The sequence below is a fragment of the Bombina bombina genome, chromosome 3 (assembly GCF_027579735.1).
Source record: "Bombina bombina isolate aBomBom1 chromosome 3, aBomBom1.pri, whole genome shotgun sequence".
In the NCBI taxonomy this organism is placed as follows: domain Eukaryota; kingdom Metazoa; phylum Chordata; class Amphibia; order Anura; family Bombinatoridae; genus Bombina; species Bombina bombina.
Window position 1 is genome coordinate 694,450,317 of NC_069501.1, and position 27,493 is coordinate 694,477,809.

A 27,493-nucleotide genomic window follows, 5' to 3' on the forward strand; every position below is an offset into this window, starting at 1 on the left:
ATTTTGTTTAGCATGAAGAACATACATAATTCAAATATTTAACATAACTGAAAAAAACACAAATTTAACTACAAAGTAAAATGACAAGGACTAACAGTTTTACATATTACCATAATGGAAACATATGAAGTAAAAGATTATTTTGTGTCATCAGTGTCACATTATTGGTATCCACATATTAATGTATTAATATTATCACTGCAATTTTAGATAATTATGTTTAGCACAACATCTACTCCTTCAGAATTCCTTGATTGTTTGGTTGAAAAGATTGTCTGAGAATGTAAAGAATGTACAAATTATTTTCCCTAACATAGAGGCAGATTACAAGTGGAGCAGTATTTAACGTTCATCCTTGGGCATTAACTCCGCTAGAAGTAGGCTTTTTGCATGTGTTGGTTAGCGCTTGTATTACAATTTGAAAGGAAACTGTTTTGCATGAGTGCTACCCAATATGCGGATAAAGCCGAAATTAGAATTTCACGCGCCAATCAACTTAAATTACATATAGATGTTTCACAGGGAAGACCTCTGATGATATCAAAATATTTATTGTGAATCACAGATATCCTATTAGAATAGACTTGAATACAAATCAAACTAATAAGCCAGTAGCTCTACATTTTTTGGATAAAAAAACATACTGTGAAATATTTGATATTTATACTTATAGATCATGTTGTCCCCCCTTGAAGAGAGGGGGGAGATAGAAACTGCAAACTACTTCAACTCAAGCTGGTTGGATACATTGTTTGGGAACTTTGCAGCCTAATGGATTGAATACAAATATTGACTGGCTTTGTTTCTTATAATATCCGTTGGTAGAACAACCCAGATACTGATGATGCTGTTGGATGCACAGTTTTGTTGTTGATTTTAGTTGCATTCTGTTACTCTTGTTGCTACTTTTGTTATTTTTTTTGTGTTGGTTCGTTTGCAGGTTTTAGAAGTACGTTCTCCACAAAGTAACAAGGTAAGCTTTAGGATCAAGTAGGTGATTATTTTATTTCATGATTAGATGTAGGTATTTAAAATTATTATTGTTATGTGAGTGAGATTGGGCCTTGGTTTGATGTTTTTGGTTTACATCTCTAAGTAGGATCACTACCCATTCTATATTGTATAATTATAGGGATTTGCATTTCATCAGGCAGAGTTCTAGGGTCCTGGGGAATTAATATAATCATTTGCAAAAATTGTTGGCATATTCAGTCGTAGCCCATAATCCTACATTTTCTATCTTGACATTTAGGCAGTACAATTTATGCCCAGTATGTATAAAGTTTTGCCAGAGATGCCCTAAGAGGATATGTATATTATGATTTTACTGTGTTGTTGAGTCTATGTTTTAAGAATTCACATGCAGTTGTGATCAGGTGTTTTTAGCCACTTTCTGACACAGAGTGCTAGCTTTGAGGATCCATAACTTTAATCCAGCCTACATTGATCCAGCAGGTTATAGAGTATGTGTGTTAAAGTTTATTCTGTGGGAAACAATTTCACTATTAATTCCGCATATTCTAGTGAATAGTTTGCTGAGACTGCACCCTGAGATTGTCCCTCAGTGTGATTGCGACTTTTATTATGTTTATTAGTTTGGAATCCCAGGATACATTATAGGGATAGCCATACTACTGTAGTAGGCATTTGTGTGGAGTCATTCCCCCCTCGCTGATGCAGGTTGTGATCGCTCATCTCAATTGTGGTCTTCGGCTACTTAAAGGGACACTGTACCCAAAATTTTTCTTTTGTGATTCAGATTAAGAATGAAATTTTAAGCAACTTTCTAATTTACTCCTATTTTCAAATTTTCTTAATTCTCTTGGTATCTTTATTTGAAATGCAAGAATGTAAGTTTAGATGCCGGCCCATTTTTGGTGAACAACCTGGGTTGTCCTTGCTGATTGGTGGATAAATTCATCCACCAATAAAAAAGTGCTGTCCAGAGTACTGAAACCAAAAAAAAGCCTAGATGCCTTCTTTTTCAAATAATGATAGCAAGAGAACGAAGAAAAATTGATAATAGGAGTAAATTAGAAATTCGCTTAAAATTGCATGCTCTTTCTGAATTACAAAACAAAAAATGTGGGTTCAGTGTCCCTTTAACTGCAAAGGGCTCCAATGTACTGTATGTATATATATATATATATATATATATATATATATACATATATATATATATATATATATATATATATATATATATATATTAACTCACATATACACACACATACATACAATATACAACAGAAGTGAGTACACCCCTGGGCAATATCACTTAAATATCAAATTATTCAAAATTGTATCACCTCGCAATAATTGTTTTATTTCTCAGTTGACAAGTAGAGTATTTCCTATTATAAACAATCAAAAATAAATAGTTTAGAAAGATTATATTGAAAATACAGGCCCCAAAGTAGAAACTTAATGCAACAAAAGTGAATACACCTGTGGTTACTGACACACAAGTCACTGAAACAAAATTGAGTACACCTATGATTTTCAATTAGCCTAATTGCATGAGCATAGTTACCAGAACAGTCTAATTTTATGACCAATGGGCTGTGTCTATCTGTGTCATGATTCAGCCTGGAATTGAACCTGAGACCTATTTATATTTCTGCTGCTGCTCTTTCCCAGCCTGTTGTTTTACCACTATGCCACCAGATGGCTTTATTACAGGAAAATAATATTGTGTTTTTCTGTTTGCTGCAACTTTGGCTCTCTGGCTCTACCTGCTTGCCAGCTGAAACAAATCATTTAATCAGCAGCCTGCTTTATCTGGGATGTTTGTTTGCAATTCTGGGCCTTGACATTACGAGCTCTACTCTGAAAGACTCTCTGCTCCTGTTTCCTGTGTGAAATACAGATTTGTTGGATTTCCTGGTTCCTGATTTCTGCTACAATTACTGACTACTCTTCTGGATAATCCCTTGGCACTGTGTTTAAATTTTGGACTTATTTCCTGGCAATTGATCTTGCCTAAAACTCTATTTCCTAAAGACTGACTCAGGTGCTTTTGCTTGCTTGTTTCCTGATTCTACAAAGTTCCAATTTGCAGTCTATTCAAGTATCCTGTTTGTTTCTACAAAGTTCCAATTTGCAGTTTATGCAAGTATCCTGTTTTTTTCTACAAAGTTCCAAATTGCAGTCTATGCAAGTATCCTGTTTGTTTCTACAAAGTTCCAAATTGCAGTTTATGCAAGTTCCCTGTTTGTTTCTACAAAGTTCCAATTTGCAGTTTATGCAAGTTTCCTGTTTGTTTCTACAAAGTACCAGTTTGCAGTTTATGCAAGTTTCCTTAAAGTACCAGTTTGCAGTTTATGCAAGTTTCCTGTTTGTTACAACTGTGTCCAGTCTACAGCATATGCAAGTATCCTGCTTGTTATTACAAGGCGCTGCATTCATGCATGTTATTACACAGTTCCAGTCTTCAGCATATGCAAGTATCCTGTCTGTATACATACCCTGCATTCCTGCCTGATACTACACAGTTCCAGTTCTACAGCATATGCAAGTATCCTGCTTGTTATTACAAAGCTATGCTTTCCTGCGTGTTATTACACAGTTCCAGTCTTCAGCATATGCAAGTATCCTGTCTATTACACAAAGCTCTGCATTCCTGCCTGCTATTATACAGTTCTACAGCATATGCAAGTATCCTGCTTGTTATAACAAAGCGCTGCATTCCTGCCTGTTATTATACAGTTCTACAGCATATGCAAGTATCCTGCTTGTTATAACAAAGCTCTGCATTCCTGCCAGTTATTTCACTGTTCCAGTCTACAGCATATGCACGTATCCTGCCTGTTATTACAAAGAACTGTATTGCTGCCTAATACAACAACCTATAGACTTTGTCTTATCTAATTGAATATCTCTACATTGCTTTATCTTAAAAAATAAAACCATCTCCTTTATTTCCTAAAACCTTGTACCTGTTTAATTATGCCTAAAAGGAAAGACTCACGCAGACAAAACACAACAATAACCCCAAAACCTGACACCTCTGCACAACAGCTCCTTACTCCTGAACCTGCTCCCTTGCAGAGTATGACAATCTGCAAGTCTGCATCATGTTTCCACATGGAAAAGAATTGCCAGAGGAATTGAAAAATCTAATTGTGAGACTTCACAAAGATGGAAAAGGATACAGGAAGATTGGTGAAAAACTAAAAATCCGTCAAAACACAGTTGCAGCAGTAATCAAGAGGTATAGATCGATACAGAGTGCCAAATATCAAAGCCACAGTGGCTCTCCTCCTAAAATGATGCCACAGACAGTGTGCTACTTGCACAATCTAGCTCTGAAAAACAGGCAACAGGCAAGTGCTTCAGATTTGGCTCAGGGATTACGGATAGAAATTGGAGTTTCTGTGACAGCTCAGACAGTGCTAAGGACATTACATAATGTCAACTTCTATGGACAGCATCCAAGGAAAAAACCCTTGCTTGCTCTTTGGCACAAAACTGTAAGATTAAACTTTGCTTAACAACATGAAAAGCCTGATGAATATTGGGAGCACATTATTTGGTAAGATGGCCAAGACCAAGATACAATTTTTCGGTTCAGATGGGGCGCAGCATGTTTGGTGTGTACCTGGTCAGGATTATTACAGTGAATGCATAGTCCCAACAGTGAATCATGGAGGTCTGTGACAATATGGGGCTGCATGACTGCAAAAGGTGTAGGGGAGATGACATTTATAGATGGCACCATGAATTCCTGGGATTTACCAAAATACTGGCTGACAAGATGACTCCCAGTCTCCATAAGTTTGTCAGAGGACGAATATTCCAGCATGATAACTATCCAAAGCACACTACCAAAATCACAAAGGAGTTTCCTGCTTTGGGGACGGTATTTTTAATATAGTAAATCTAAACTCTTACTATACTGTAAAATTTAGACGTAATGCATTTACTGTTAGGTTATACAATTTTTAATTATTTGACATTTAAGTGTTATTGCCAGGGCCACCATCAGGGGGTGACAGGGGTGACTCCTGTCAGGGGCCCAATGGGCCAGGGGAGCCCCATGAGACAAGAACTAACAAAAAAATTTTTTTTTTTTACATTTTGGCAGCCACCAGTGGGTACTACAGCAGAGTGCTAATTGAGCATGGGAAATGTTATTACAATGAGTAAAGTATTAGCATTTGAGAGGATTTCTGAGTGTGCATTAAACCACTATGCACAGGGTGAGACAGAGTTGTCACTTTGTTTGTACAGTGTGTGCCTGAGTCAGACGGCAGATCACTTTCATTTGCAGAGGAAGTAGGACTTACTTAGCAAGTGTTTTTTATTTCTTTATGCAATTTTTTATTGTAACTTCAGTGTGGTAGTAGTTGTATAGTGGGGCCAGGGGTCCATAAAAACAATTTTTTAGCAGCAGTGTATTTATGATTATTTGACAATGCAGTGGAAATTCTATGTTTAAAACCATGCAGAAATGTTTCCTCCTCAATAAACAAATGGTAGGTGCCCTTTTGACAGATATGTATGTGTATATACACTGTGTGCAGAATTATTAGGCAAATGAGTATTTTGACCACATCATCCTCTTTATGCATGTTGTCTTACTCCAAGCTGTATAGGCTCGAAAGCCTACTACCAATTAAGCATATTAGGTGATGTGCATCTCTGTAATGAGAAGGGGTGTGGTCTAATGACATCAACACCCTATATCAGGTGTGCATAATTATTAGGCAACTTCCTTTCCTTTGGAAAAATGGGTCAAAAGAAGGACTTGACAGGCTCAGAAAAGTCAAAAATAGTGAGATATCTTGCATAGGGATGCAGCACTCTTAAAATTGCAAAGCTTCTGAAGCGTGATCATCGAACAATCAAGCGTTTCATTCAAAATAGTCAACAGGGTCGCAAGAAGCGTGTGGAAAAACCAAGGCGCAAAATAACTGCCCATGAACTGAGAAAAGTCAAGCGTGCAGCTGCCAAGATGCCACTTGCCACCAGTTTGGCCATATTTCAGAGCTGCAACATCACTGGAGTGCCCAAAAGCACAAGATGTGCAATACTCAGAGACATGGCCAAGGTAAGAAAGGCTGAAAGACGACCACCACTGAACAAGACACACAAGCTGAAATGTCAAGACTGGGCCAAGAAATATCTCAAGACTGATTTTTCTAAGGTTTTATGGACTGATGAAATGAGAGTGAGTCTTGATGGGCCAGATGGATGGGCCCGTGGCTGGATTGGTAAAGGGCAGAGAGCTCCAGTCCGACTCAGACGCCAGCAAGGTGGAGGTGGAGTACTGGTTTGGGCTGGTATCATCAAAGATGAGCTTGTGAGGCCTTTTCGGGTTGAGGATGGAGTCAAGCTCAACTCCCAGTCCTACTGCCAGTTTCTGGAAGACACCTTCTTCAAGCAGTGGTACAGGAAGAAGTCTGCATCCTTCAAGAAAAACATGATTTTCATGCAGGACAATGCTCCATCACACGCGTCCAAGTACTCCACAGCGTGGCTGGCAAGAAAGGGTATAAAAGAAGAAAATCTAATGACATGGCCTCCTTGTTCACCTGATCTGAACCCCATTGAGAACCTGTGGTCCATCATCAAATGTGAGATTTACAAGGGGGGAAAACAGTACACCTCTCTGAACAGTGTCTGGGAGGCTGTGGTTGCTGCTGCACGCAATGTTGATGGTGAACAGATCAAAACACTGACAGAATCCATGGATGGCAGGCTTTTGAGTGTCCTTGCAAAGAAAGGTGGCTATATTGGTCACTGATTTGTTTTTGTTTTGTTTTTGAATGTCAGAAATGTATATTTGTGAATGTTGAGATGTTATATTGGTTTCACTGGTAAAAATAAATAATTGAAATGGGTATATATTTGTTTTTTGTTAAGTTGCCTAATAATTATGCACAGTAATAGTCACCTGCACACACAGTTATCCCCCTAAAAACATAATTTATGTAAGAACTTACCTGATAAATTCATTTCTTTCATATTAGCAAGAGTCCATGAGCTAGTGACGTATAGGATATACATTCCTACCAGGAGGGGCAAAGTTTCCCAAACCCCAAAATGCCCATAAATACACCCCTCATCACACCCACAATTCAGTTTAACGAATAGCCAAGAAGTGGGGTGATAAGAAAAAAGTGCGAAAGCATATAAAATAAGGAATTGGAATAATTGTGCTTTATACAAAATCATAACCACCACAAAAAAAGGGCGGGCCTCATGGACTCTCGCTAATATGAAAGAAATGAATTTATCAGGTAAGTTCTTACATAAATTATGTTTTCTTTCATGTAATTAGCAAGAGTCCATGAGCTAGTGACGTATGGGATAATGACTACCCAAGAAGTGGATCTTTCCACACAAGAGTCACTAGAGAGGGAGGGATAAAATAAAGACAGCCAATTCCTGCTGAAAATAATCCACACCCAAAATAAAGTTTAACGAAAAACATAAGCAGAAGATTCAAACTGGAACCGCTGCCTGAAGTACTTTTCTACCAAAAACTGCTTCAGAAGAAGAAAATACATCAAAATGGTAGAATTTAGTAAAAGTATGCAAAGAGGACCAAGTCGCTGCTTTGCAGATCTGGTCAACCGAAGCTTCATTCCTAAACGCCCAGGAAGTAGAAACTGACCTAGTAGAATGAGCTGAAATTCTCTGAGGCGGAGTTTTACCCGACTCAACATAGGCAAGATGAATTAAAGATTTCAACCAAGATGCCAAAGAAATGGCAGAAGCTTTCTGGCCTTTTCTAGAACCGGAAAAGATAACAAATAGACTAGAAGTCTTACGAAAAGATTTCGTAGCTTCAACAAAATATTTCAAAGCTCTAACAACATCCAAAGAATGCAACGATTTTTCCTTAGAATTCTTAGGATTAGGACATAATGAAGGAACCACAATTTCTCTACTAATGTTGTTGGAATTCACAACTTTAGGTAAAAATTCAAAAGAAGTTCGCAACACCGCCTTATCCTGATGAAAAATCAGAAAAGGAGACTCACAAGAAAGAGCAGATAATTCAGAAACTCTTCTGGCAGAAGAGATGGCCAAAAGGAACAAAAAACTTTCCAAGAAAGTAATTTAATATCCAATGAATGCATAGGTTCAAATGGAGGAGCTTGAAGAGCCCCCAGAACCAAATTCAAACTCCAAGGAGGAGAAATTGACTTAATGACAGGCTTTATACGAACCAAAGCTTGTACAAAACAATGAATATCAGGAAGAATAGCAATCTTTCTCTGAAAAAGAACAGAAAGAGCAGAGATTTGACCTTTCAAGGAACTTGCGGACAAACCCTTATCTAAACCATCCTGAAGAAACTGTAATATTCTCGGTATTCTAAAAGAATGCCAAGAAAAATGATGAGAAATACACCAAGAAATATAAGTCTTCCAGACTCTATAATATATCTCCCTGGATACAGATTTACGAGCCTGTAATATAGTATAAATCACAGAGTCAGAGAAACCTCTTTGACCAAGAATCAAGCGTTCAATCTCCATACCTTTAAATTTAAGGATTTCAGATCCTGATGGAAAAAAGGACCTTGAGACAAAAGGTCTGGTCTTAACGGAAGAGTCCACGGTTGGCAAGAGGCCATCCGGACAAGATCCGCATACCAAAACCTGTGAGGCCATGCCGGAGCTACCAGCAGAACAAACGAGCATTCCTTCAGAATCTTGGAGGTTACTCTTGGAAGAAGAACTAGAGGCGGAAAGATATAGGGAGGATGATACTTCCAAGGAAGTGATAATGCATCCACTGCCTCCGCCTGAGGATCCCGGGATCTGGACAGATACCTGGGAAGTTTCTTGTTTAGATGAGAAGCCATCAGATCTATTTCTGGAAGTTCCCACATTTGAACAATCTGAAGAAATACCTCTGGGTGAAGAGACCATTCGCCCGGATGCAACGTTTGACGACTGAGATAATCCGCTTTCCAATTGTCCATACCTGGGATATGAACCGCAGAGATTAGACAGGAGCTGGATTCCGCCCAAACCAAAATTCGAGATACTTCTTTCATAGCCAGAGGACTGTGAGTCCCTCCTTGATGATTGATGTATGCCACAGTTGTGACATTGTCTATCTGAAAACAAATGAACAACTCTCTCTTCAGAAGAGGCCAAGACTGAAGAGCTCTGAAAATTGCACGGAGTTCCAAAATATTGATCGGAAATCTCACCTCCTGAGATTCCCAAACCCCTTGTGCCGTCAGATACCCCCACACAGCTCCCCAACCTGTAAGACTTGCATCTGTTGAGATTATAGTCCAGGTCGGAAGAACAAAGAAGCCCCCTGAACTAAACGATGGTGATCTGTCCACCATGTCAGAGAGTGTTGTAAAATCGGTTTAAAGATATTAATTGAGATATCTTTGAGTAATCCCTGCACCATTGGTTCAGCATACAGAGCTGAAGAGGTCGCATGTGAAAACGAGCAAAGGAGATCGCATCTGATGCGGCAGTCCTAAGACCCAACATTTCCATGCATAAGAAGAATAGAAAGAGGGCGCCACAATAGCGTGATATCGTCTGGAATGCAGGTATAGATAAAGGTAGATATTTATGCTTACCAGATGGTGTGGCACTGTACTGTGACCAGTGCAAGAGAGCAGGCTAGCACTTAACAGTGGCTAGTACACTGTAGGAGTCAGGCTCCAAAGGCACTTGCTCTGGTTGCAACTTGGTGTTTGTCTCCTGATGTCTGGACTTCAGGTGCTGCAAAGGAGTGATCTTATGTGTGTTGTTCAGTGGATATATATGAACCACAACACAGACAACTTCAAATAAAAAAGACTTTTAATATTTTATGACGCGTTTCTCAACCTACAATGGTTGTTTCATCAGATAAAAAAGTTGAAGGAGATGATGATTCATCATCATCTCCTTCAAGAGGACATCTGTACCCCTTATTTACCACCAATATATGGACATTAAACAGGACTAATACGGTAGACCTGATCTACGATATTCAAAGTACAATAACTAGTTTTAAATTGTTTTTTGTTTTCCTTTATAATATCAGCGCTCTTTTATATCCCTTTATTGGGATATTTTCACCTATTTCCATGCATAAGGCTACCAAAGGGAATGATTGTGACTGAAGGTTTTGACAAGCTGATATCAATGTTAAACTTCTCTTGTCTGACAAGGACAGAGTCATAGACACTGAATTTATCTAGAAACCTAAAAAGGTTACCCTTGTCTGAGGAATCAATGAATTGATTGGTAAATTGATCCTCCAACCATGAACTTGAAGAAACAACACAAGTCGATTCGTATGAGATTCTTCGAAAATGAGAAGACTGAGCAAATACCAAGATATCGTCCAAATAAGGAAATACCAAAACCCTATTCTCTGATAACAGAAAGAAGGGCACCGAGAACCTTTGAAAAAAATTCTTGGAACTGAGGCTAAGCCAAACGGTAGAGCCACAAAACTGGTAATGCTTGTCTAAAAAGAGAATCTCAGACACTAAAAGTAATCTGGATGAATCGGAATATGCAGATACACATCCTGTAAATCTATTGTAGACATATAATGCCCTTGCTAAACAAAAGGCAGGATAGTCCTACAGTAACCATCTTGAATGTTGGTATCCTAACATAACGATTCAATAAAGATAGATCCGGAACTGGTCTGAAGGAATTGACCTTCTTTGGTACAATGAAGAGATAAAATAAAACCCCAGCCCCTGTTCCAGAACTGGAACTGGCATAAATACTCCAGCCAACTCTAGATCTGAAACACATTTCAGAAATGCTGAGCCTTTGCTGTGTTAACTGGGACACGGGAAAGAAAAGAATCTCTTAGCAGGAGGCCTTAACTTGAAGCCAATTCTGTACCTTTCTGAAACAATGTTTCTGAAACCAGAGATTAAGAACGGAATTGATCCAAATTTCTTTGAAGAAAACGTAATCTGCCCCATACCAGCTGAGCTGGAATAAGGGCCGCACCTTCATAGGTACTTAGGAGCTGGCTATAGGTTTCTATAAGGCTTGGATATATTCCAAACTGGAAATAGTTTCCAAACTGATACCGCTCCTGAGGATGAAGGATCAGGCTTTTGTTCCTTGTGAGGAAAGGAACGAAAATGATTATTTACCCTGGAAAGAAAGGGAAAGCAAAGTTGACTTAGAAGACATGTCAGCATTCCAAGTTTAATCCATAAAGCTATTCTAGCTAAAATAGCTAGAGACATATACCTGACATCAACTCTAATGATATCAAAAGATGGTATCACCAATAAAATTATTAGCATGTTATAGAATAAAAATAATGCTATAAAATTATGATCTGTTACTTGTTGCGCTAAAGCTTCTAACCAAAAAGTTGAAGCTGCAGCAACATCCGCTAAAAATATAGCAGGTCTAAGAAGATTACCTGAACATAAGTAAGCTTTTTTTAGAAAGGATTCCATTTTCCTATCTAAAGGATCCTTAAATGAAGTACTATCTGCCGTAGGAATAGTAGTACATTAGTAGGAGTAGAGACAGCCCCATAACCTTAGGGATTTTTGTCCCAAAAAACTCTAATCTGTCAGATGGCACAGGATATAATTTGCTTAAACGTCTAGAAGGAGTAAATAAATTACCCAAATTATTCCATTCCCTGGAAATTAATTCAGAAATAGCATCAGGGAGATAAAACACTTCTGGAATAACTACAGGAGATTTAAAAAACCTTATTTAAACGTTTACATTTAGTATCAAGAGGACCAGAATCCTCTATTTCTAATGCAAATAACACTTCTTTAAGTAAAGAACGAATAAATTCCATCTTGAACAAATACAAAGATTTATCAGCATCAACCTCTGAGACAGAAACCTCAGAACCAGAAGAACCATTATCAGTATCAGAATGATGATGTTCATTTAAAAATTCATCTGAAAAAAGAGAAGTTTTAAAAGACTTTTATGTATACTAGAAGGAGAAATAACAGACATAGCCTTCTTAATGGATTTAAAAAATAAAATCTCTTATGTTATCAGGAACACTCTGAAAATTAGATGTTGACGGAACAGCAACAGGTAATGTAACAGTACTAAAGGAAATTTTATCTGCATTAATAAGTTTGACATGACATGCAATACAAATAACAGCTGGAGAAACAGATACCAAAAGTTTATAGCAGATACACTTAGCTTGGTAGCTCCAGCATTGTGCAGTGATTTTCCTGAAGTATCTTCTGACTCAGTTGCAACGTGGAACATCTTGCAATATGTAAAAGAAAAAAACAACATATAAAGCAAAATTGATCAAATTCCTTAAATTACAGTTTCAGGAATGGGAAAAAATGCCAAAGAACAAGCTTCTAGCAACCAGAAGCAATAAAAAATGAGACTTAAATAATGTGGAGACAAAAATGACGCCCATATTTTTTCGCGCCAAATAAGACGCCCACATTATTTGGCACCTAAATGCTTTTTGGCGCCAAAAATGACGCCACATCCGGAACGCCAACATTTTTGGCGCAAAATAACGTCAAAGAATGACGCAACTTCCGGCGACACGTATGACGCCGGAAACGGAAATAGAATTTTTGCGCCAAAAATGTCAGCGCCAAGAATGACGCAATAAAATGAAGCATTTTCAGCCCCCGCGAGCCTAACAGCCCACAGGGAAAAAAGTCAAATTTTAAGGTAAAAAATGTTAAATTAAAATGCATTATCCCAAATATGAAACTGACTGTCTGAAAAATAAGGAAAGTTGAACATTCTGAGTCAAGGCAAATAAATGTTTGAATACATATATTTAGAACTTTATAAACAAAGTGCCCAACCATAGCTAGGAGTGTCACAGAAAATAAGACTTACTTACCCCAGGACACTCATCTACATATAGCAGATAGCCAAACCAGTACTGAAACGAGAATCAGCAGAGGTAATGGTATATATAAGAGTATATCGTCGATCTGAAAAGGGAGGTAAGAGATGAATCTCTACGACCGATAACAGAGAACCTATGAAATAGACCCCTTAGAAGGAGATCACTGCATTCAAATAGGCAATACTCTCCTCACATCCCTCTGACATTCACTGCACGCTGAGAGGAAAACCGGGCTCCAACTTGCTGCGGAGCGCATATCAACGTAGAATCTAGCACAAACTTTGTAAAACTGAATTGTGGGTGTGGTGAGGGGTGTATTTATGGGCATTTTGGGGTTTGGGAAACTTTGCCCCTCCTGGTAGGAATGTATATCCCATACGTCACTAGCTCATGGACTCTTGCTAATTACATGAAAGAAATAGCTATAACTAAAAACAAACTAAAAACTACTTCCAAAACTATTCAGCTTTGATATTAATGAGTTTTTTTGGGTTCATTGAGAAAATGGTTGTTGTTCAATAATAAAATGAATCCTCAAAAATACAACTTGCCTAATAATTCTGCACTCCCTGTATATATATATATGACTCTGAAGGGCTCAAAAGTGTGTATGTATGTATGTATATGTGTGCGTGTATATATATATATATATATATATATATATATATATATACTGTACATACATATATCAGGCTTTTTTTCTGCCGTTACGCAACGGTACTTCTTCAAAGCACAGCAAGAGTTAAAAAGGCACAGATATATATATTTTTTTAATTGTTTTTTTTAAATAGCGGCCAGCAGGGGGGTGCGGCGGTAGTGTGAGAACTTAGTGCAGGAAAACTTAGAGCAGCAAAAGCCTGAATACAGCAAATGGTAACAGCCTGCGCACATAGTTGCCAACAGTCCCTGATTTCCAGGGACAGTCCCTGGATTTTGTTGTATGTCCCTGGATTTTTTTTGTCCCTCGAAATGTCCCTGAAAATCTCTTTGCACAACATTTGTTGTTTGCATATATATATACACACACATACACATACACACACATAAATAGAGATAGATAGATGATAAATAGATATAGTGTATTATTTAAAGGGACATTAAACACTTTGGGATGGTAATATAAAATGATAAATTGTATATAATAAAACAACTCTGCAATATACTTTCATTATTTATTTTGTCCTCTTTGCCTGTAATTCCATTCTGAAATTGTGAGCTTTTCAGTTCCTGTTAGAAATGGAAGTGCAGAACACTGTTAAATCCAGCACAACCATTGGCTGCACACTTTAGTGACCTATTTATAAGTGACCCTAATTGGCTACAGCAGAGAAGGTAACACAAGTTACAACATGGCAGCTCCCAGTGTTTTATAGACACTAACATTTTACACTTATTTTGTCACTTTTTAAACAACTAATGAAACTTTAAAGATACATGTTAGTCATGGACTAATCTTTTCTTTGAATGCATCATTCTATCTAGCATGTATTTAGTGTTTAATGTCCCTTTAAATATAATTCATTCCTAATGGAATATTATTATTATTGAATGGGTTCACATATTATTTGTCTTTTCTTTTCTTTTTATTCTGTGTTGCATAAATAACCATATGCCCAGAATGTGTTCCAGAGACTGGGTAGGTGTAAGAGCTTGGTGCTGTAATCTGTATAATAAACTATGGATAAGTCTAAATTATACTATTACTTTCAAATGGGTGTGTTTTGATTGCAGAACTGAGTGGGCGGAGCAGTTGAACAGTAGGTTGTCAATACTCCAGTAACCCGCTTGCTTGCTCTTCTGCAAAGTGTCCCTGGAATTTTTTTTGAAATGTTGGCAACTATGTATTAGAATAGACTTGAATACAAATCAAACTAATAAGCCAGTAGCTCTACATTTTTTGGATAAAAAAACATACTGTGAAATATTTGATATTTATACTTATAGATCATGTTGTCCCCCCTTGAAGAGAGGGGGGAGATAGAAACTGCAAACTACTTCAACTCAAGCTGGTTGGATACATTGTTTGGGAACTTTGCAGCCTAATGGATTGAATACAAATATTGACTGGCTTTGTTTCTTATAATATCCGTTGGTAGAACAACCCAGATACTGATGATGCTGTTGGATGCACAGTTTTGTTGTTGATTTTAGTTGCATTCTGTTACTCTTGTTGCTACTTTTGTTATTTTTTTTGTGTTGGTTCGTTTGCAGGTTTTAGAAGTACGTTCTCCACAAAGTAACAAGGTAAGCTTTAGGATCAAGTAGGTGATTATTTTATTTCATGATTAGATGTAGGTATTTAAAATTATTATTGTTATGTGAGTGAGATTGGGCCTTGGTTTGATGTTTTTGGTTTACATCTCTAAGTAGGATCACTACCCATTCTATATTGTATAATTATAGGGATTTGCATTTCATCAGGCAGAGTTCTAGGGTCCTGGGGAATTAATATAATCATTTGCAAAAATTGTTGGCATATTCAGTCGTAGCCCATAATCCTACATTTTCTATCTTGACATTTAGGCAGTACAATTTATGCCCAGTATGTATAAAGTTTTGCCAGAGATGCCCTAAGAGGATATGTATATTATGATTTTACTGTGTTGTTGAGTCTATGTTTTAAGAATTCACATGCAGTTGTGATCAGGTGTTTTTAGCCACTTTCTGACACAGAGTGCTAGCTTTGAGAATCCATAACTTTAATCCAGCTTACATTGATCCAGCAGGTTATAGAGTATGTGTGTTAAAGTTTATTCTGTGGGAAACAATTTCACTATTAATTCCGCATATTCTAGTGAATAGTTTGCTGAGACTGCACCCTGAGATTGTCCCTCAGTGTGATTGTGACTTTTATTATGTTTATTAGTTTGGAATCCCAGGATACATTATAGGGATAGCCATACTACTGTAGTAGGCATTTGTGTGGAGTCATTCCCCCCTCGCTGATGCAGGTTGTGATCGCTCATCTCAATTGTGGTCTTCGGCTACTTAAAGGACACTGTACCCAAAATTTTTCTTTTGTGATTCAGATTAAGAATGAAATTTTAAGCAACTTTCTAATTTACTCCTATTTTCAAATTTTCTTAATTCTCTTGGTATCTTTATTTGAAATTCAAGAATGTAAGTTTAGATGCCGGCCCATTTTTGGTGAACAACCTGGGTTGTCCTTGCTGATTGGTGGATAAATTCATCCACCAATAAAAAAGTGCTGTCCAGAGTACTGAAACCAAAAAAAAGCCTAGATGCCTTCTTTTTCAAATAATGATAGCAAGAGAACGAAGAAAAATTGATAATAGGAGTAAATTAGAAATTTGCTTAAAATTGCATGCTCTTTCTGAATTACAAAACAAAAAATGTGGGTTCAGTGTCCCTTTAACTGCAAAGGGCTCCAATGTACTGTATGTATATATATATATATATATATATATATATATATATATATATATATATATATATACATACATATATATATATATATATATATATATATATATTAACTCACATATACACACACATACATACAATATACAACAGAAGTGAGTACACCCCTGGGCAATATCACTTAAATATCAAATTATTCAAAATTGTATCACCTCGCAATAATTGTTTTATTTCTCAGTTGACAAGTAGAGTATTTCCTATTATAAACAATCAAAAATAAATAGTTTAGAAAGATTATATTGAAAATACAGGCCCCAAAGTAGAAACTTAATGCAACAAAAGTGAATACACCTGTGGTTACTGACACACAAGTCACTGAAACAAAATTGAGTACACCTATGATTTTCAATTAGCCTAATTGCATGAGCATAGTTACCAGAACAGTCTAATTTTATGACCAATGGGCTGTGTATATCTGTGTCATGATTCAGCCTGGAATTGAACCTGAGACCTATTTATATTTCTGCTGCTGCTCTTTCCCAGCCTGTTGTTTTACCACTATGCCACCAGATGGCTTTATTACAGGAAAATAATATTGTGTTTTTCTGTTTGCTGCAACTTTGGCTCTCTGGCTCTACCTGCTTGCCAGCTGAAACAAATCATTTAATCAGCAGCCTGCTTTATCTGGGATGTTTGTTTGCAATTCTGGGCCTTGACATTACGAGCTCTACTCTGAAAGACTCTCTGCTCCTGTTTCCTGTGTGAAATACAGATTTGTTGGATTTCCTGGTTCCTGATTTCTGCTACAATTACTGACTACTCTTCTGGATAATCCCTTGGCACTGTGTTTAAATTTTGGACTTATTTCCTGGCAATTGATCTTGCCTAAAACTCTATTTCCTAAAGACTGACTCAGGTGCTTTTGCTTGCTTGTTTCCTGATTCTACAAAGTTCCAATTTGCAGTCTATTCAAGTATCCTGTTTGTTTCTACAAAGTTCCAATTTGCAGTTTATGCAAGTATCCTGTTTTTTTCTACAAAGTTCCAAATTGCAGTCTATGCAAGTATCCTGTTTGTTTCTACAAAGTTCCAAATTGCAGTTTATGCAAGTTCCCTGTTTGTTTCTACAAAGTTCCAATTTGCAGTTTATGCAAGTTTCCTGTTTGTTTCTACAAAGTACCAGTTTGCAGTTTATGCAAGTTTCCTTAAAGTACCAGTTTGCAGTTTATGCAAGTTTCCTGTTTGTTACAACTGTGTCCAGTCTACAGCATATGCAAGTATCCTGCTTGTTATTACAAGGCGCTGCATTCATGCATGTTATTACACAGTTCCAGTCTTCAGCATATGCAAGTATCCTGTCTGTATACATACCCTGCATTCCTGCCTGATACTACACAGTTCCAGTTCTACAGCATATGCAAGTATCCTGCTTGTTATTACAAAGCTATGCTTTCCTGCGTGTTATTACACAGTTCCAGTCTTCAGCATATGCAAGTATCCTGTCTATTACACAAAGCTCTGCATTCCTGCCTGCTATTATACAGTTCTACAGCATATGCAAGTATCCTGCTTGTTATAACAAAGCGCTGCATTCCTGCCTGTTATTATACAGTTCTACAGCATATGCAAGTATCCTGCTTGTTATAACAAAGCTCTGCATTCCTGCCAGTTATTTCACTGTTCCAGTCTACAGCATATGCACGTATCCTGCCTGTTATTACAAAGAACTGTATTCCTGCCTAATACAACAACCTATAGACTTTGTCTTATCTAATTGAATATCTCTACATTGCTTTATCTTAAAAAATAAAACCATCTCCTTTATTTCCTAAAACCTTGTACCTGTTTAATTATGCCTAAAAGGAAAGACTCACGCAGACAAAACACAACAATAACCCCAAAACCTGACACCTCTGCACAACAGCTCCTTACTCCTGAACCTGCTCCCTTGCAGAGTATGACAATCTGCAAGTCTGCATCATGTTTCCACATGGAAAAGAATTGCCAGAGGAATTGAAAAATCTAATTGTGAGACTTCACAAAGATGGAAAAGGATACAGGAAGATTGGTGAAAAACTAAAAATCCGTCAAAACACAGTTGCAGCAGTAATCAGGAGGTATAGATCGATACAGAGTGCCAAATATCAAAGCCACAGTGGCTCTCCTCCTAAAATGATGCCACAGACAGTGTGCTACTTGCACAATCTAGCTCTGAAAAACAGGCAACAGGCAAGTGCTTCAGATTTGGCTCAGGGATTACCGATAGAAATTGGAGTTTCTGTGACAGTTCAGACAGTGCTAAGGACATTACATAATGTCAACTTCTATGGACAGCATCCAAGGAAAAAAACCCTTGCTTGCTCTTTGGCACAAAACTGTAAGATTAAACTTTGCTTAACAACATGAAAAGCCTGATGAATATTGGGAGCACATTATTTGGTAAGATGGCCAAGACCAAGATACAATTTTTCGGTTCAGATGGGGCGCAGCATGTTTGGTGTGTACCTGGTCAGGATTATTACAGTGAATGCATAGTCCCAACAGTGAATCATGGAGGTCTGTGACAATATGGGGCTGCATGACTGCAAAAGGTGTAGGGGAGATGACATTTATAGATGGCACCATGAATTCCTGGGATTTACCAAAATACTGGCTGACAAGATGACTCCCAGTCTCCATAAGTTTGTCAGAGGACGAATATTCCAGCATGATAACTATCCAAAGCACACTACCAAAATCACAAAGGAGTTTCCTGCTTTGGGGACGGTATTTTTAATATAGTAAATCTAAACTCTTACTATACTGTAAAATTTAGACGTAATGCATTTACTGTTAGGTTATACAATTTTTAATTATTTGACATTTAAGTGTTATTGCCAGGGCCACCATCAGGGGGTGACAGGGGTGACTCCTGTCAGGGGCCCAATGGGCCAGGGTAGCCCCATGAGACAAGAACTAAAAAAAAATTATTTTTTTTTACATTTTGGCAGCCACCAGTGGGTACTACAGCAGAGTGCTAATTGAGCATGGGAAATGTTATTACAATGAGTAAAGTATTAGCATTTGAGAGGATTTCTGAGTGTGCATTAAACCACTATGCACAGGGTGAGACAGAGTTGTCACTTTGTTTGTACAGTGTGTGCCTGAGTCAGACGGCAGATCACTTTCATTTGCAGAGGAAGTAGGACTTACTTAGCAAGTGTTTTTTATTTCTTTATGCAATTTTTTATTGTAACTTCAGTGTGGTAGTAGTTGTATAGTGGGGCCAGGGGTCCATAAAAACAATTTTTTAGCAGCAGTGTATTTATGATTATTTGACAATGCAGTGGAAATTCTATGTTTAAAACCATGCAGAAATGTTTCCTCCTCAATAAACAAATGGTAGGTGCCCTTTTGACAGATATGTATGTGTATATACACTGTGTGCAGAATTATTAGGCAAATGAGTATTTTGACCACATCATCCTCTTTATGCATGTTGTCTTACTCCAAGCTGTATAGGCTCGAAAGCCTACTACCAATTAAGCATATTAGGTGATGTGCATCTCTGTAATGAGAAGGGGTGTGGTCTAATGACATCAACACCCTATATCAGGTGTGCATAATTATTAGGCAACTTCCTTTCCTTTGGAAAAATGGGTCAAAAGAAGGACTTGACAGGCTCAGAAAAGTCAAAAATAGTGAGATATCTTGCATAGGGATGCAGCACTCTTAAAATTGCAAAGCTTCTGAAGCGTGATCATCGAACAATCAAGCGTTTCATTCAAAATAGTCAACAGGGTCGCAAGAAGCGTGTGGAAAAACCAAGGCGCAAAATAACTGCCCATGAACTGAGAAAAGTCAAGCGTGCAGCTGCCAAGATGCCACTTGCCACCAGTTTGGCCATATTTCAGAGCTGCAACATCACTGGAGTGCCCAAAAGCACAAGATGTGCAATACTCAGAGACATGGCCAAGGTAAGAAAGGCTGAAAGACGACCACCACTGAACAAGACACACAAGCTGAAATGTCAAGACTGGGCTAAGAAATATCTCAAGACTGATTTTTCTAAGGTTTTATGGACTGATGAAATGAGAGTGAGTCTTGATGGGCCAGATGGATGGGCCCGTGGCTGGATTGGTAAAGGGCAGAGAGCTCCAGTCCGACTCAGACGCCAGCAAGGTGGAGGTGGAGTACTGGTTTGGGCTGGTATCATCAAAGATGAGCTTGTGAGGCCTTTTCGGGTTGAGGATGGAGTCAAGCTCAACTCCCAGTCCTACTGCCAGTTTCTGGAAGACACCTTCTTCAAGCAGTGGTACAGGAAGAAGTCTGCATCCTTCAAGAAAAACATGATTTTCATGCAGGACAATGCTCCATCACACGCGTCCAAGTACTCCACAGCGTGGCTGGCAAGAAAGGGTATAAAAGAAGAAAATCTAATGACATGGCCTCCTTGTTCACCTGATCTGAACCCCATTGAGAACCTGTGGTCCATCATCAAATGTGAGATTTACAAGGGGGGAAAACAGTACACCTCTCTGAACAGTGTCTGGGAGGCTGTGGTTGCTGCTGCACGCAATGTTGATGGTGAACAGATCAAAACACTGACAGAATCCATGGATGGCAGGCTTTTGAGTGTCCTTGCAAAGAAAGGTGGCTATATTGGTCACTGATTTGTTTTTGTTTTGTTTTTGAATGTCAGAAATGTATATTTGTGAATGTTGAGATGTTATATTGGTTTCACTGGTAAAAATAAATAATTGAAATGGGTATATATTTGTTTTTTGTTAAGTTGCCTAATAATTATGCACAGTAATAGTCACCTGCACACACAGTTATCCCCCTAAAAACATAATTTATGTAAGAACTTACCTGATAAATTCATTTCTTTCATATTAGCAAGAGTCCATGAGCTAGTGACGTATGGGATATACATTCCTACCAGGAGGGGCAAAGTTTCCCAAACCCCAAAATGCCCATAAATACACCCCTCACCACACCCACAATTCAGTTTAACGAATAGCCAAGAAGTGGGGTGATAAGAAAAAAGTGCGAAAGCATATAAAATAAGGAATTGGAATAATTGTGCTTTATACAAAATCATAACCACCACAAAAAAAGGGCGGGCCTCATGGACTCTTGCTAATATGAAAGAAATGAATTTATCAGGTAAGTTCTTACATAAATTATGTTTTCTTTCATGTAATTAGCAAGAGTCCATGAGCTAGTGACGTATGGGATAATGACTACCCAAGAAGTGGATCTTTCCACACAAGAGTCACTAGAGAGGGAGGGATAAAATAAAGACAGCCAATTCCTGCTGAAAATAATCCACACCCAAAATAAAGTTTAACGAAAAACATAAGCAGAAGATTCAAACTGAAACCGCTGCCTGAAGTACTTTTCTACCAAAAACTGCTTCAGAAGAAGAAAATGGTAGAATTTAGTAAAAGTATGCAAAGAGGACCAAGTCGCTGCTTTGCAGATCTGGTCAACCGAAGCTTCATTCCTAAACGCCCAGGAAGTAGAAACTGACCTAGTAGAATGAGCTGAAATTCTCTGAGGCGGAGTTTTACCCGACTCAACATAGGCAAGATGAATTAAAGATTTCAACCAAGATGCCAAAGAAATGGCAGAAGCTTTCTGGCCTTTTCTAGAACCGGAAAAGATAACAAATAGACTAGAAGTCTTACGAAAAGATTTCGTAGCTTCAACAAAATATTTCAAAGCTCTAACAACATCCAAAGAATGCAACGATTTTTCCTTAGAATTCTTAGGATTAGGACATAATGAAGGAACCACAATTTCTCTACTAATGTTGTTGGAATTCACAACTTTAGGTAAAAATTCAAAAGAAGTTCGCAACACCGCCTTATCCTGATGAAAAATCAGAAAAGGAGACTCACAAGAAAGAGCAGATAATTCAGAAACTCTTCTGGCAGAAGAGATGGCCAAAAGGAACAAAAAACTTTCCAAGAAAGTAATTTAATATCCAATGAATGCATAGGTTCAAATGGAGGAGCTTGAAGAGCCCCCAGAACCAAATTCAAACTCCAAGGAGGAGAAATTGACTTAATGACAGGCTTTATACGAACCAAAGCTTGTACAAAACAATGAATATCAGGAAGAATAGCAATCTTTCTGTGAAAAAGAACAGAAAGAGCAGAGATTTGACCTTTCAAGGAACTTGCGGACAAACCCTTATCTAAACCATCCTGAAGAAACTGTAATATTCTCGGTATTCTAAAAGAATGCCAAGAAAAATGATGAGAAAGACACCAAGAAATATAAGTCTTCCAGACTCTATAATATATCTCTCTGGATACAGATTTACGAGCCTGTAATATAGTATAAATCACAGAGTCAGAGAAACCTCTTTGACCAAGAATCAAGCGTTCAATCTCCATACCTTTAAATTTAAGGATTTCAGATCCTGATGGAAAAAAGGACCTTGAGACAAAAGGTCTGGTCTTAACGGAAGAGTCCACGGTTGGCAAGAGGCCATCCGGACAAGATCCGCATACCAAAACCTGTGAGGCCATGCCGGAGCTATCAACAGAACAAACGAGCATTCCTTCAGAATCTTGGAGGTTACTCTTGGAAGAAGAACTAGAGGCGGAAAGATATAGGGAGGATGATACTTCCAAGGAAGTGATAATGCATCCACTGCCTCCGCCTGAGGATCCCGGGATCTGGACAGATACCTGGGAAGTTTCTTGTTTAGATGAGAAGCCATCAGATCTATTTCTGGAAGTTCCCACATTTGAACAATCTGAAGAAATACCTCTGGGTGAAGAGACCATTCGCCCGGATGCAACGTTTGACGACTGAGATAATCCGCTTTCCAATTGTCCATACCTGGGATATGAACCGCAGAGATTAGACAGGAGCTGGATTCCGCCCAAACCAAAATTCGAGATACTTCTTTCATAGCCAGAGGACTGTGAGTCCCTCCTTGATGATTGATGTATGCCACAGTTGTGACATTGTCTATCTGAAAACAAATGAACAACTCTCTCTTCAGAAGAGGCCAAGACTAAAGAGCTCTGAAAATTGCACGGAGTTCCAAAATATTGATCGGAAATCTCACCTCCTGAGATTCCCAAACCCCTTGTGCCGTCAGATACCCCCACACAGCTCCCCAACCTGTAAGACTTGCATCTGTTGAGATTATAGTCCAGGTCGGAAGAACAAAGAAGCCCCCTGAACTAAACGATGGTGATCTGTCCACCATGTCAGAGAGTGTTGTAAAATCGGTTTAAAGATATTAATTGAGATATCTTTGAGTAATCCCTGCACCATTGGTTCAGCATACAGAGCTGAAGAGGTCGCATGTGAAAACGAGCAAAGGAGATCGCATCTGATGCGGCAGTCCTAAGACCCAACATTTCCATGCATAAGGCTACCAAAGGGAATGATTGTGACTGAAGGTTTTGACAAGCTGATATCAATGTTAAACTTCTCTTGTCTGACAAGGACAGAGTCATAGACACTGAATTTATCTAGAAACCTAAAAAGGTTACCCTTGTCTGAGGAATCAATGAATTGATTGGTAAATTGATCCTCCAACCATGAACTTGAAGAAACAACACAAGTCGATTCGTATGAGATTCTTCGAAAATGAGAAGACTGAGCAAATACCAAGATATCGTCCAAATAAGGAAATACCAAAACCCTATTCTCTGATTACAGAAAGAAGGGCACCGAGAACCTTTGAAAAAAATTCTTGGAACTGAGGCTAAGCCAAACGGTAGAGCCACAAAACTGGTAATGCTTGTCTAAAAAGAGAATCTCAGACACTAAAAGTAATCTGGATGAATCGGAATATGCAGATACACATCCTGTAAATCTATTGTAGACATATAATGCCCTTGCTAAACAAAAGGCAGGATAGTCCTACAGTAACCATCTTGAATGTTGGTATCCTAACATAACGATTCAATAAAGATAGATCCGGAACTGGTCTGAAGGAATTGACCTTCTTTGGTACAATGAAGAGATAAAATAAAACCCCAGCCCCTGTTCCAGAACTGGAACTGGCATAAATACTCCAGCCAACTCTAGATCTGAAACACATTTCAGAAATGCTGAGCCTTTGCTGTGTTAACTGGGACACGGGAAAGAAAAGAATCTCTTAGCAGGAGGCCTTAACTTGAAGCCAATTCTGTACCTTTCTGAAACAATGTTTCTGAAACCAGAGATTAAGAACGGAATTGATCCAAATTTCTTTGAAGAAAACGTAATCTGCCCCATACCAGCTGAGCTGGAATAAGGGCCGCACCTTCATAGGTACTTAGGAGCTGGCTATAGGTTTCTATAAGGCTTGGATATATTCCAAACTGGAAATAGTTTCCAAACTGATACCGCTCCTGAGGATGAAGGATCAGGCTTTTGTTCCTTGTGAGGAAAGGAACGAAAATGATTATTTACCCTGGAAAGAAAGGGAAAGCAAAGTTGACTTAGAAGACATGTCAGCATTCCAAGTTTAATCCATAAAGCTATTCTAGCTAAAATAGCTAGAGACATATACCTGACATCAACTCTAATGATATCAAAAGATGGTATCACCAATAAAATTATTAGCATGTTATAGAATAAAAATAATGCTATAAAATTATGATCTGTTACTTGTTGCGCTAAAGCTTCTAACCAAAAAGTTGAAGCTGCAGCAACATCCGCTAAAAATATAGCAGGTCTAAGAAGATTACCTGAACATAAGTAAGCTTTTTTTAGAAAGGATTCAATTTTCCTATCTAAAGGATCCTTAAATGAAGTACTATCTGCCGTAGGAATAGTAGTACATTAGTAGGAGTAGAGACAGCCCCATAACCTTAGGGATTTTTGTCCCAAAAAACTCTAATCTGTCAGATGGCACAGGATATAATTTGCTTAAACGTCTAGAAGGAGTAAATAAATTACCCAAATTATTCCATTCCCTGGAAATTAATTCAGAAATAGCATCAGGGAGATAAAACACTTCTGGAATAACTACAGGAGATTTAAAAAACATAATTTATGCTTACCTGATAAATTCCTTTCTTCTGTTGTGTGATCAGTCCACGGGTCATCATTACTTCTGGGATATAACTCCTCCCCAACAGGAAATGCAAGAGGATTCACCCAGCAGAGCTGCATATAGCTCCTCCCCTCTACGTCAGTCCCAGTCATTCGACCAAGAATCAACGAGAAAGGAGTAACCAAGGGTGAAGTGGTGACTGGAGTATAATTTAAAAAATATTTACCTGCCTTAAAAACAGGGCGGGCCGTGGACTGATCACACAACAGAAGAAAGGAATTTATCAGGTAAGCATAAATTATGTTTTCTTCTGTTATGTGTGATCAGTCCACGGGTCATCATTACTTCTGGGATACCAATACCAAAGCAAAAGTACACGGATGACGGGAGGGATAGGCAGGCTCATTATACAGAAGGAACCACTGCCTGAAGAACCTTTCTCCCAAAAATAGCCTCCGAAGAAGCAAAAGTGTCAAATTTGTAAAATTTGGAAAAAGTATGAAGCGAAGACCAAGTTGCAGCCTTGCAAATCTGTTCAACAGAGGCCTCATTCTTAAAGGCCCAAGTGGAAGCCACAGCTCTAGTGGAGTGAGCTGTAATTCTTTCAGGAGGCTGCTGTCCAGCAGTCTCATAGGCTAAACGTATTATGCTACGAAGCCAAAAAGAGAGAGAGGTAGCAGAAGCTTTTTGACCTCTCCTCTGTCCAGAATAAACGACAAACAGGGAAGAAGTTTGACGAAAATCTTTAGTTGCCTGCAAGTAGAACTTGAGGGCACGAACTACATCCAGATTGTGTAGAAGACGTTCCTTCTTTGAAGAAGGATTTGGACACAAGGATGGAACAACAATCTCTTGATTGATATTCCTGTTAGTGACTACCTTAGGTAAGAACCCAGGTTTAGTACGCAGAACTACCTTGTCTGAGTGAAAAATCAGATAAGGAGAATCACAATGTAATGCTGATAACTCAGAGACTCTTCGAGCCGAGGAAATAGCCATTAAAAACAGAACTTTCCAGGATAACAATTTTATATCAATGGAATGAAGGGGTTCAAACGGAACACCCTGTAAAACGTTAAGAACTAAGTTTAAACTCCATGGTGGAGCAACAGCTTTAAACACAGGCTTGATCCTAGCTAAAGCCTGACAAAAGGCCTGGACGTCTGGATTTTCTGACAGACGCCTGTGTAACAAGATGGACAGAGCTGAAATCTGTCCCTTTAATGAACTAGTCGATAAACCCTTTTCTAAGCCTTCTTGTAGAAAGGACAATATCCTAGGGATCCTAACCTTACTCCAGGAGTAACGTTTGGATTCGCACCAGTATAGGTATTTACGCCATATTTTATGATAAATCTTTCTGGTAACAGGCTTCCTAGCCTGTATCAGGGTATCAATAACCGACTCAGAAAAACCACGTTTTGATAAAATCAAGCGTTCAATTTCCAAGCAGTCAGCTTCAGAGAAGTTAGATTTTGATGTTTGAACGGACCCTGTATCAGAAGGTCCTGTCTTAGAGGTAGAGACCAAGGCGGACAGGATGACATGCCCACTAGATCTGCATACCAAGTCCTGCGTGGCCATGCAGGTGCTATTAGGATCACTGATGCTCTCTCCTGTTTGATTTTGGCAATCAATCGAGGAAGCAGTGGGAAGGGTGGAAACACATAAGCCATCCCGAAGTTCCAAGGTGCTGTCAAAGCATCTATCAGAACCGCTCCCGGATCCCTGGATCTGGACCCGTAGTGAGGAAGTTTGGCGTTCTGGCGAGACGCCATGAGATCTATCTCTGGTCTGCCCCAACGTCGAAGTATTTGGGCAAAGACCTCCGGATGAAGTTCCCACTCCCCCGGATGAAAAGTCTGGCGACTCAAGAAATCCGCCTCCCAGTTCTCCACTCCCGGGATGTGGATTGCTGACAGGTGGCAAGAGTGAGACTCTGCCCAGCGAATTATCTTTGATACTTCCATCATTGCTAGGGAACTTCTTGTCCCCCCTTGATGGTTGATGTAAGCTACAGTCGTGATATTGTCCGACTGAAACCTGATGAACCCCCGAGTTGTTAATTGGGGCCAAGCCAGAAGGGCATTGAGAACTGCTCTCAATTCCAGAATGTTTATTGGAAGGAGGCTCTCCTCCTGATTCCATAATCCCTGAGCCTTCAGAGAATTCCAGACAGCGCCCCAACCTAGTAGGCTGGCGTCTGTAGTTACAATTGTCCAGTCTGGGCTGCTGAATGGCATCCCCCTGGACAGGTGTGGCCGATGAAGCCACCATAGAAGAGAATTTCTGGTCT